This window comes from Amblyraja radiata, chromosome 5 (genome assembly GCF_010909765.2).
Source record: "Amblyraja radiata isolate CabotCenter1 chromosome 5, sAmbRad1.1.pri, whole genome shotgun sequence".
NCBI classification, from domain to species: domain Eukaryota; kingdom Metazoa; phylum Chordata; class Chondrichthyes; order Rajiformes; family Rajidae; genus Amblyraja; species Amblyraja radiata.
In genome coordinates this window covers 424,296-436,969 of record NC_045960.1, presented here as the reverse complement: position 1 = coordinate 436,969, position 12,674 = coordinate 424,296, and the positions used below count along the sequence as shown (strand labels likewise).

General features: G+C 44.7%; 1 pseudogene; it reads right to left on the bottom strand.

Moving 5' to 3' along the window:
• Positions 1–1,195: 1,195 nt before the first annotated feature.
• LOC116972910 overlaps positions 1,196–12,674 on the bottom strand; it is a 31,746-nt pseudogene continuing 20,267 nt past the window's right edge.

Below are 12,674 nucleotides of genomic sequence, written 5' to 3'. Positions count from 1 at the left end.
CCTGCCTGCCAGGGATGCAGCTGCCACTTTGAGAACCACCCTGTTAAATGCTCATTGGTTGGCATCGTGCCGTCCCGCTCCTTATGAGATACAATTTAATTCTACATCTGAAATAAATGGGATGAAAGACCCTTCAGGGTTACGACTGGGTATGACTGGAGATTACACATTATAAGGTGATTTCAATGAGATGTGTGTCATTTTGAGGAACTACAGAAGAAATGCTCAGAGGTCTGGAGAAAATCTTTATGGCACTGGGGTAGAGTGCAGTCATTAAGCAGTACACACAGTAGGAACAACATTCAACACTACCCAGTGACTAAGACCTTGACTGCTACTAAATGGCCATCATCCATGTTCCTTCACGTACTGTACCATTACAGAATTGCAAAGTATGCCATCAGGTTAGGCCAGGTTCATTATTGTCACATGTACCAATGTACAATGCAAAGCTTTATTTTGCATGCTGTCCAATTAAATCAGATAATATTACATGTCAATACCATCAAACCAAACTCAAGTACAATAGGTAAAATGTAGGGAAAAATCCAGAGTGCAGAATATAGTTTTCAGCATTGTAATGCACCCGTTCCAGAGACAAGGTCCAATGTTCGCAATGAGGTAGAGGGGAATTAGACAGTTCCCTAGCCTATGGAAGGTTTTTCCTGATACCAAAGGAGAAGAAGCTGTTCCTGAGAATGGTGGTGAACGCTTTCAACCTTCTGTATCTTCTGCCCGAGTGAGGATAAGAATGAATGTCTTGGGTGGGAAAGGTCTTAGATCATGTTGACTGCTTCCCCCCCTTCCCCCACACACCCCACCTACACCACACACACCCCCATACACCCCCACGCCCCTATCCCCCCACACACACCGCCTATCCCATACACCGCCACTCCCCCACACACTCTCCCCCCCACACATACACCCACACATCACCCACACCCCCCTACCCCACAGCCCCCCTCCCCCACAGCACCCGCAACAGCCTCCTCCCCCACAAACCCCCTCCCCCACACCCCGCCTCCCCCACAACCCCCCTCCCCTCCCCCATACCCCCTCTCTCCCACACACATCCACTCCCCCACACCTCCCATCCCCTGCACCCCCCACACACCCCCACCCCCCGTTGGGGAATGGTTTGCGTTGGGGACCAGGCTCCCGTGTGACTGTGACCCAACGGGTCCCACTTAGTCTGGTTTTCCTTTAATTTCCCACCAAATTAATTTCTTCCACACAAACAAAGATTTAATATCAAAGCTAACATTATTAATGTCAGGTAATAGTTAAGAATTATAACTAATTAAAATAATAGAATCGAATCAAAAGATACAGTGACAAAGATGAATTCAAAACGTAGAAATCAAAATGTTCAAAATATTTAAAATTACATTCAGTTTTAGACAGGTAGATCTATGATTTGCAATGTAATTGTGGTGATGCATGGTAAGCAGATGTCGTTACCACTTATTGGAAGGGCACACGTGTGAAAGAAACACATCTATTTCATTCTTTATTATGATTTGTAGAGGGTGTAGGTTATGGGGCAGGTAGTGGGCTATGGTCATTGCCCATGCATCCACAAATGCTACGTTAATGCCGGCAAACATCCTTCTCAACACTAAATCAAGTTGAAAAGAGTACCAGTCACTGTGGTTAAGAATTGAATCTATTTCAAAGGCCCGTACATTAACAGTCTTTATAACGACCACCGTATCTGGATTCCTGCTAAGCAGCTGTAGAACCGATCTTCGAATATGCTGCAGCCTTCTGATGTACACTTCCACTGGGAAAATGCAGAAATGGGCACAGATACAAATGGTAATAACTGTGTTTTTCCCTCCTTCAATTTCATTCAGTTTGTTTGAAATGTAGAACAAATGCTGGCTTGAAAAGGGGGCGAAATAGATTGGCGGGCCATGAGCAAAATATTCCAGCATGATGTTGTTTTGCATGTCGAGGGCACGCAGAGGGCCAGCCATTATTGGATTACCAAGGTCAAACCTTCTAATACCTAAACAGAAAAATACCTGAACACTTAAATTGATGTCACAATATTGGTAATGTTAATATTGAAGAAACTAGGATGGGCACTTCAATCCAAACAACATCACACCAAAGGGAGCTGTCAATTTACCTGCCACCCAAGGTAAAGGTTGAACAAAGGGAGATAGTTTTCACAGTGGATTGGTGGGGAGGACAGTATCTGTAATGGGCTAAACAATGTCCACCACTTACTGCATCCTCCTTCGTTCTTGAGCGTTTGAAGTACCAAACTAAAAAGTGATGCAACCATCTTTATGCTCCCCATCTAACACTGCCATTGCATCAGAGGCATCTATATTCCACCTAGGCTCCATAGAGGATGTACTTGGTCAGGCTAGTGGGAATTATCCACCTTTAAGTGCTTTAAAACAAATCAATACCTTCTCTTTGATAAATCATATATGGTCCAAGGCATCAACATCTATGTCCCAATTCCTTAGCTTCCATGACCGTCTCCTCAGTAAATAAACTGATTAGACATTTTTATTTAATACCTACCTCAACTCTTGTGGCACTACACAAAGATGGTTATGTTAATACCTAAGTGGACCTATTCGCTCTCTAGCCTCCCTTTTCCTCTTAATACACCTGTAGAATATCTTGGATTTGCCTTTACCTTGACTGCCAGATCATGTCCTCTTTTTGCCTTTCTGATTGATTTCAGTATACTCCTGCGCCTCTTATACTCACTGAGGGATTTGCTTGATCCCGACTGCCTATAGCCAATATATATCTCCTCAAATGTCCTTGCACCTCCAACCTTGGCTTTGTCCAGGGACCCCGACAGTCCTTTCATCTGAGACGGAGGTTCACATGTACTTCTTCTAACATCTGGTGTTCCCAATGTGGGCTCCAATGTACATCAGTGAAAGCAAACGTAGACTTGGCGACTTAACATGCTTGTTATACTTGACGAAACGTAGACTTATTTTGCTGAATACTTACACACTGAGACCGACAGGATATCCTGATTGCCAACCATTTCAACACCCCTCCCATTCCCACACTGACCTTTCCGTCCTGGGCCTCCTCCATTGCCAGAGTGAGGCCACACGCAAATTGGAGGAACAGCACCTCATATTTCACTTGGGTAGCTTACGTCCCAATGGTATGAATGCTTCAGGAAGTCTAGGGGCGGCACACACACCCCCATCCACATCAACGGGACGGAGGTGGAACGTGTTTCTAGCTTCAGGTTCCTGGGAGTCAACATCTCCGATGACCTCTCTTGGACCCACAATACCTCAACTCTGGTCAAGAAGGCTCACCAGCGTCTCTTCTTCCTGAGGAGACTGAAGAAGGTCCATCTGTCTCCTCAGATCCTGGTGAAGCTCTACCGCTGCACCATCGAGAGCATCCTTACCAACTATATCACAGGATGGTACGGCAACTGCTCTGTCTCCGACCGGAAAGCACTGCAGAGGGTGGTGAAAATTGCCCAACGCATCACCGGTTCCTCGCTCCCCTCCATTGAGTCTGTCCAAAGCAAGCGTTGTCTGCGGAGGGCGCTCAGCATCGTCAAGGACTGCTCTCACCCCAACCATGGACTGTTTACCCTCCTACCATCCGGGAGGCGCTACAGGCCTCTCCGTTGCCGGACCAGCAGGTCCAGGAACAGCTTCTTCCCTGCGGCTGTCACACTACTCAACAATGTACCTCGGTGACTGCCAATCACCCCCCCCCCCACCCCCTGTCTGTATACATGTAAATAGATTTATTTATTGAAATCATATTCTATGTCGCTCTTCCAGGGGGATGCTAACTGCATTTCGTTGTCTCTGTACTGTACACTGACAATGACAATTAAAGTTGAATCTGATCTGAATCTGATTTGCTAATTTTAAGTAACTTATACTTAACTCCACTCCCTTCTCCCCTGCTTCCTCAACCTAGTCATTTAACCAGTTCCCCAGTCTCCACATTGCTTCCCTCTTGAGATCACACCTTCCCTAGCCAACAATGGGCCTACTAGGGTACTGCCCTGTCTGAGGGTCATCTGTGGCCAGCCCTGATTGGTCCTGGTCTTTTCTTGGCTCCAGGTCTTCATAACACCTACCCCTACTCTCAGTCTGAAGAAGGTTCCCCACTCGGTAGGTCACTCACCCTTTTTCACCAGAGATGCTGCCTGGCCCACTGAGTTACATAGAAACATAGCAAATAGGTGCAGGAGTAGTCCATTTGGCCCTTCGAGCCTGCACCGCCATTCAATATGATCATGGCTGATCATCCAACTCAGTATCCTGTACCTGCTTTCTCTCCATACCCCCTGATCCCTTTAGCCACAAGGGCCACATCTAACTCCCTCTTAAATATAGCCAATGAACTGGCCTCAACTACCTTCTGTGGCAGAGGATGAGAGGGCATCTTATTGAAACATGTAAGATTATTAAGGGTTTGGACACACGAGAGGCAGGAAACATGTTCCTGATGTTGGGGGAGTCCTGAACCAAGGGCCACAGTTTAAGAATAAGGGGTAAAGCATTTAGAACGGAGATGAGGAAACACTTGTGTCTGTGGAATTTTCTGCCTCAGAGGGCGGTGGAGGCCGGTTCTCTGGATACTTTCAAGAGAGAGCTTGATAGGGCTCTTAAAGATAGTGGAGTCAGGGGATATGGGGAGAAGGCGGGAACAGGGTACTGATTGTGGATGATCAGCCATGATCACATTGAATGGCGGTACTGACTGGAAGGGCCGAATGGCCTACTGCTGCACCTATTGTCTATTGTCTATCTGACCTTGACTATGCTCCTGAGGTCATATAACTTTCTACACCATTGCGTCAGGGTCCTTGGCATTGCACTTCTCTAAATCACTTCTACACCCATCTCCGCCCTGTTCCACACTATTTCAGTAAGATGATTGTCTACAATTACTTTGGTTCATTTCACTGATCCACGCACTCTTTTCGTACCACATTTAAGACTGGCTACTCACACAATTGCTGAAATTTCTCATTTCCTTTCTCATTTAACTCTTTTCCTTATTTCAGTTTTGTACTTGGATATAAAACGGATAGGCAAATAAGCCAGACAATTCTGTATAGAGTGATTAATCACACTAACCTGGAACAAATGCAGTCAAGTATTCAAACCACTGACGCATAGTGGAATCTCCAAACAAATGAACTTTTTTCCTACGAAGGCATTCGGTAACTTTTGCAGGAGTGTTGAAGCTATGAATATTGCAGGTCAGTGACATCCACTGGTCCTTATAATAAAAGCCAGATGGTGTAGACATTGGTTTTCCCCGGACGCATTTGTCAAGAACTGTGGCTGAAAATAAGGGGACAAAGAGAAACATTTTGCCTTTGGCTATCAATACATTTTTGAGTGGTTAGGTATAATTTCCATGGACAGAATGTACAAAGTAAACTAATCTGAGCAGTACGTGAACAATGTTGTGTCAATTACGTTGGCACCAGCCCATCTTTGTTAAGATGCATTAGCCAGAAATGAATTTCTGAAAGCAGGGAGGGTGGCTAATGTTGCACCATTATTTGAGAAAGGCTCTAGGACAAATCAGGGAACTGCAGGCCAGCGAGCCAGCTGCCAGTGGTGGGAGAGTTGTTGGAAGGGATTCTAGGGGACAGAATTGGTGAGAATAGTCAGCAAGGCTTTGGTTGCGTGACTTTAGAGAGCTCGGAAAAATGCTGAAAAGCAGGACCTCCAGGGTTGTTATCTCCGGTTTGCTTCCAGTTCCTCGTGCTGGCGAGAGCAGGAACAGGGAGATACGGGACCTGAACGTGTGGCTGAAGAACTGGTGCACGGGGCAGGTATCTGTTTTGGGGTAAGGGGGAACTGTACAAAAGGGACGGATTGCATCTTAACATGTGTGGGACCAGCATTCTGGCAGGCAGGTTTGCCACTGCTACACGGGTGGTTTTAGACTGAATAAGGGGGGTGGGGTGGCGAATGGGATAGTGAAGGATGGAGTTAAAGGGAAAGGGTTTCTTAAATGCGTGAGCGTAGAGACAGAGGGGTGTAAAATGAGGGTAGAAGCAATAGGTAGCAAGGTGAAAAATAAAAGTGGCAGGCAGACAAAACCAGGGCAAAAATCAAAAAGGGCCACTTTTCAACATAATTGTATAAGGGGTAAGAGTGTTGTAAAAACAAGCCTGACGGCTTTGTGTCTCAATGCAAGGAGCATTCGTAATAAGGTGGATGAGTTGAATGTGCAGATAGCTATTGATGACTATGATATAGTTGGGATCACGGAGACATGGCTCCAGGGTGACCAAGGCTGGGAGCTGAACATCCAGGGATATTCAATATTCAGGAGGGATAGAGAGAAAGGAAAAGGAGGTGGGGTAGCGTTGCTGATTAGAGAGGAGCTTAACGCAATGGAAAGGAAGGACATTAGTTTGGAGGATGTGGAATCGGTATGGGTAGAGCTGCGAAACACTAAGGGGCAGAAAACGCTGGTGGGTGTTGTGTACAAGCTACCTAACAGTAGTAGTGAAGTTGGAGATGGTATCAAACAGGAAATTAGAAATGCGTGCGACAAAGGCAAAACCGTTATAATGGGTGACTTCAATCTACATATAGATTGGGTGAATCAAATTGGCAGGGGTGCTGAGGAAGAGGATTTCTTGGAATGTATGCGGGATAGTTATCTAAATCAACATGTAGAGGAACCAACGAGAGAGCAGGCTATTTTAGACTGGATATTGAGTAATGAGGAAGGGTTAGTTAGCAGTCTTGTTGTACGTGCCCCCTTGGGCAAGAGTGACCATAATATGGTTGAGTTCTTCATTAGGATGGAGAGTGACATTGTTAATTCAGAAACAATGGTTCTGAACTTAAAGAAAGGTAACTTTGAGGGTATGAGACGTGAATTGGCCAAGATTGACTGGCCATTAATTCTAAAAGGGTTGACGGTGGATATGCAATGGAAGACATTTAAAGACTGCATGGATGAACTACAAAAATTGTTCATCCCAGTTTGGCAAAAGAATAAATCAGGGAAGGTAGTGCATCCGTGGATAACAAGGGAAATCAGGGATAGTATCAAAGCGAAGGATGATGCGTACAAATTAGCCAGAAAAAGCAGCATACCAGAGGACTGGGGGAAATTCAGAGACCAGCAGAGGAGGACAAAGGGCTTAATTAGGAAAGGAAAAATAGATTATGAAAGAAAACTGGCAGGGAACATAAAAACTGACTGCAAAAGTTTTTATAGATATGTGAAAAGAAAGAGATTAGTTAAAACAAATGTAGGTCCCTTGCAGTCAGAAACAGGTGAGTTGATCATGGGGAACAAGGATATGGCGGGCCAATTGAATAACTACTTTGGTTCCGTCTTCACTAAGGAAGACATAAATAATCTGCCGGAAATAGCAGGGGAGCGCGGGTCAAAGGAGTTGGAGGAATTGAGTGAAATCCAGGTTAGCCGGGAAGTGGTGTTGGGTAAATTGAATGGATTAAAGGCCGATAAATCCCCAGGGCCAGATAGGCTGCATCCCAGAGTACTTAAGGAAGTAGCTCCAGAAATAGTGGATGCATTAGTAATAATCTTTCAAAACTCTTTAGATTCTGGAGTAGTTCCTGAGGATTGGCGGGTAGCAAACGTAACCCCACCTTTTAAGAAGGGAGGGAGAGAGAAAACGGGGAATTACAGACCAGTTAGTCTAACATCGGTAGTGGGGAAACTGCTAGAGTCAGTTATTAAAGATGGGATAGCAGCACATTTGGAAAGTGGTGAAATCATTGGACAAAGTCAGCATGGATTTACAAAAGGTAAATCATGTCTGACGAATCTTATAGAATTTTTCGAGGATGTAACTAGTAGCGTGGATAGGGGACAACCAGTGGATGTGGTGTATCTGGACTTCCAGAAGGCTTTCGACAAGGTCCCACATAAGAGATTAGTATACAAACTTAAAGCACACGGCATTGGGGGATCAGTATTGATGTGGATAGAGAACTGGCTGGCAAACAGGAAGCAAAGAGTAGGAGTAAACGGGTCCTTTTCACAATGGCAGGCAGTGACTAGTGGGGTACCGCAAGGCTCAGTGCTGGGACCCCAGCTATTTACGATATATATTAATGATCTGGATGAGGGAATTGAAGGCAATATCTCCAAGTTTGCGGATGACACTAAGCTGGGGGGCAGTGTTAGCTGTGAGGAGGATGCTAGGAGACTGCAAGGTGACTTGGATAGGCTGGGTGAGTGGGCAAATGTTTGGCAGATGCAGTATAATGTGGATAAATGTGAGGTTATCCATTTTGGTGGCAAAAACAGGAGAGCAGACTATTATCTAAATGGTGGCCGACTAGGAAAAGGGGAGATGCAGCGAGACCTGGGTGTCATGGTACACCAGTCATTGAAAGTAGGCATGCAGGTGCAGCAGGCAGTGAAGAAAGCAAATGGTATGTTAGCTTTCATAGCAAAAGGATTTGAGTATAGGAGCAGGGAGGTTCTACTGCAGTTGTACAGGGTCTTGGTGAGACCACACCTGGAGTATTGCGTACAGTTTTGGTCTCCAAATCTGAGGAAGGACATTATTGCCATAGAGGGAGTGCAGAGAAGGTTCACCATACTGATTCCTGGGATGTCAGGACTGTCTTATGAAGAAAGACTGGATAGACTTGGTTTATACTCTCTAGAATTTAGGAGATTGAGAGGGGTTCTTATAGAAATTTACAAAATTCTTAAGGGGTTGGACAGGCTAGATGCAGGAAGATTGCTCCCGATGTTGGGGAAGTCCAGGACAAGGGGTCACAGCTTAAGGATAAGGGGGAAATCCTTTAAAACCGAGATGAGAAGAACATTTTTTCACACAGAGAGTGGTGAATCTCTGGAACTCTCTGCCACAGAGGGTAGTTGAGGCCAATTCATTGGCTATATTTAAGAGGGAGTAAGATGTGGCCCTTGTGGCTAAGGGGATCAGAGGGTATGGAGAGAAGGCAGGTACGGGATACTGAGTTGGATGATCAGCCATGATCATATTGAATGGCGGTGCAGGCTCGATGGGCCGAATGGCCTACTCCTGCACCTAATTTCTATGTTTCTATGTTTATATGACCAAGGGGGAGGATGTAGATGATGAAGAGGAGGGGACCGAGAACAGAGGCTTGGGGAACGCCTTGAGTGACAGTGGCTGTAGCAGAGGTGTGGTTATGGAGAGAGATGAAGTGGGATCGGTTGGAATGGTAGGAACGGAGCCAGCTGTGTGCCGAACCTTCAATGCCAAGGTCTTTAAGTCTGGTAAGCAGGATGTTATGGTTCACAGTATCGAAGGCCGCACTCAGGTCGAGGAGGATGAGGATGTTGAGGGAACCAGTGTCAGCAAAGGTGAGGAGGTCGTTGAGGACTTTGAGGAGAGCAGTTTCTGTGCTATGGAGGGGGCGAAATCCAGATTGGAGGGGTTCGAATAGGTTATACGCGAGGAGGTGGGACTGAAGTTGTGACGCGACGATACGCTCCAGGGTTTTTGAAAGAAAGGGGAGGTTTGAGATTGGGCGGTAGTTAATGAGAGAGGAGGGATCAAGACTAGGTTTCTTTAAGATTGGTGTGACCGCAGCAGTTTTGAAAGCAGAGGGGACAATTCCTTGGGACAATGAGGAGTTGAAGAGATTAATGAGGTAGGGGCAGAGAACGGGGAGGCAGGACCTCAGCAGGGGAGTGGGGAGAGGGTCGAGGGAGCAGGTAGTGGGTTTGGAAGAGCTAATGAGTTTGGAGATTTCAGTAGGGGTGACCAGGTCAAACTGGGAGAGGAAGCAGTGTGGAGGAGGGGTAAGGAGGTCAGCGGAGATAGAAAGGGTAGTTGTGGAGGTTGTTTTTCTGAATGAAGGCCTGTGACCAGTTGTGTATGGCCGGGGTCAGTGTGGGTCCACTGCTGTTAGTTAACATTGTTAGTAAATTTATACCCAAATTGCTGATATGGTGGACAGTGAGTAATACTTACACAACATAGCTCATTTTCTCCATATTCTACTGAATCACAGAGCTATAGAGCATGGAAACAGATTCTTCGGACTACTTTGTCCATGTTGATCATTCTGCGATTCTGAGCTAGTCCCATTTGCCCACATTTAGCCTGTAACTGCTCATATCAATTTCTATCTTATTAAAGTAGCAATTGTATCTTCTTCTGTAGCCTTATCTGGCAGCTCATTCAAGAGTGAAAATGATGCCCGAGATCCTTCTTACCCTATGCTCTCTCAAACCTCACAGTAATATTGAAGTACATAACAGAATAGCTCAGTTGGGGAGGTGAGCTAAGGACTGGCCAATGGAATTTAACTGTGATAAGTGTGATACATTGCATTTTGGTCTGTCAACCAGGGTTGGACTTGCACAGTAAATAGTAGAACCTTGTAAAATGGTGCAGATGGAGTTACTACAGATAAATTATATCAAATGATGAGAGGCAGCAATAAAGTGAACACCCAGTATTTATCCCAACTTAGAGGATTCTAAAGTTAGAGAGCAAAGGGTAAGAAAGATCTCAGAGGCATATTTTTCACTCTGGAATGAACTGCCAGGAGGTCACAGAATTGCTAATTTAAAATTTCATATCACCCAAGTGATTAGTAGCAAGTTAACCAATAGTACTTCAAGCCCATACCTTTTCTGTTCAAAACGTTAACACCTTCATTTATTGGTACAGTTACTGTTGAGATGTGGCTCGGTGAACTCAATGGAAGAGCTGCACTGACTAGATGTATTTTGGGTGATGATCTGCCTCCACTACTGATGGTCCACACCAGGAAAGAGGGTTCAGTCCCAGAAAAATGCAGTTTTATCAGATTATATTTTCAACCTTCTATTAACATTATAAAAATACAATTGGCAACCATATCTCCTATAAGAATAAATGGATTGTATTGGTTGAGAAGTGACAGGTGCATAATATTGAATCAATACTAGCCCTGGAAAATACTACATTTTGCTGAATAAATTATAACATAAATGTTCTTCAAATTCAAGAAAGAACTACATGTGCTGTAAAGTTATATTTTGTTTGTAAGGTCTGCATATTTATTCTGCGAGGAACTGCTTCACTGGGTATTGAGTAACTGGGTATTGAGTAATGAGGAAGGGTTAGTTAGCAGTCTTGTTGTACGTGCCCCCTTGGGCAAGAGTGACCATAATATGGTTGAGTTCTTCATTAGGATGGAGAGTGACATTGTTAATTCAGAAACAATGGTTCTGAACTTAAAGAAAGGTAACTTTGAGGGTATGAGACGTGAATTGGCCAAGATTGACTGGCAATTAATTCTAAAAGGGTTGACGGTGGATATGCAATGGAAGACATTTAAAGACTGCATGGATGAACTACAAAAATTGTTCATCCCAGTTTGGCAAAAGAATAAATCAGGGAAGATAGTGCATCCGTGGATAACAAGGGAAATCAGGGATAGTATCAAAGCGAAGGATGATGCGTACAAATTAGCCAGAAAAAGCAGCATACCGGAGGACTGGGAGAAATTCAGAGACCAGCAGAGGAGGACAAAGGGCTTAATTAGGAAAGGAAAAATAGATTATGAAAGAAAACTGGCAGGGAACATAAAAACTGACTGCAAAAGTTTTTATAGATATGTGAAAAGAAAGAGATTAGTTAAAACAAATGTAGGTCCCTTGCAGTCAGAAACAGGTGAGTTGATCATGGGGAACAAGGATATGGCGGACCAATTGAATAACTACTTTGGTTCCGTCTTCACTAAGGAAGACATAAATAATCTGCCGGAAATAGCAGACTATTATCTAAATGGTGGCCGACTAGGAAAAGGGGAGATGCAGCGAGACCTGGGTTTCATGGTACACCAGTCATTGAAAGTAGGCATGCAGGTGCAGCAGGCAGTGAAAAAAGCAAATGGTATGTTAGCTTTCATAGCAAAAGGATTTGAGTAAAGGAGCAGGGAGGTTCTACTGCAGTTGTACAGGGTCTTGGTGAGACCACACCTGGAGTATTGCGTACAGTTTTGGTCTCCAAATCTGAGGAAGGACATTATTGCCATAGAGGGAGTGCAGAGAAGGTTCCCCAGACTGATTCCTTGGATGTCAGGATTGTCTTATGAAGAAAGACTGGATAGACTTGGTTTATACTCGCTAGAATTTAGGAGATTGAGAGGGGATCTTATAGAAACTTACAAAATTCTTAAGGGGTTGGACAGGCTAGATACAGGAAGATTGCTCCCGATGTTGGGGAAGTCCAGGACAAGGGGTCACAGCTTAAGGATAAGGGGGAAATCCTTTAAAACCGAGATGAGAAGAACTTTTTTCACACAGAGAGTGGTGAATCTCTGGAACTCCCTGCCACAGAGGGTAGTCGAGGCCAGTTCATTGGCTATATTTAAGAGGGAGTTAGATGTGGCCCTTGTGGCTAAGGGGATCAGAGGGTATGGAGAGAAGGCAGGTACGGGATACTGAGTTGGATGATCAGCCATGATCATATTGAATGGCGGTGCAGGCTCGAAGGGCCGAATGGCCTACTCCTGCACCTAATTTCTATGTTTCTATGTTTCTATGTTTCACTATTCTATTATTATTTCCTCCAATACACTAGACTATAATTTTTTTTAGACATGATTGAAAATGATCTTACTTGGTTGAGGTGATGGCTCTACGATTATATAACCCATGGCACAGGGTAATATGGGCATGTTGACGTTGACTTTACTGCA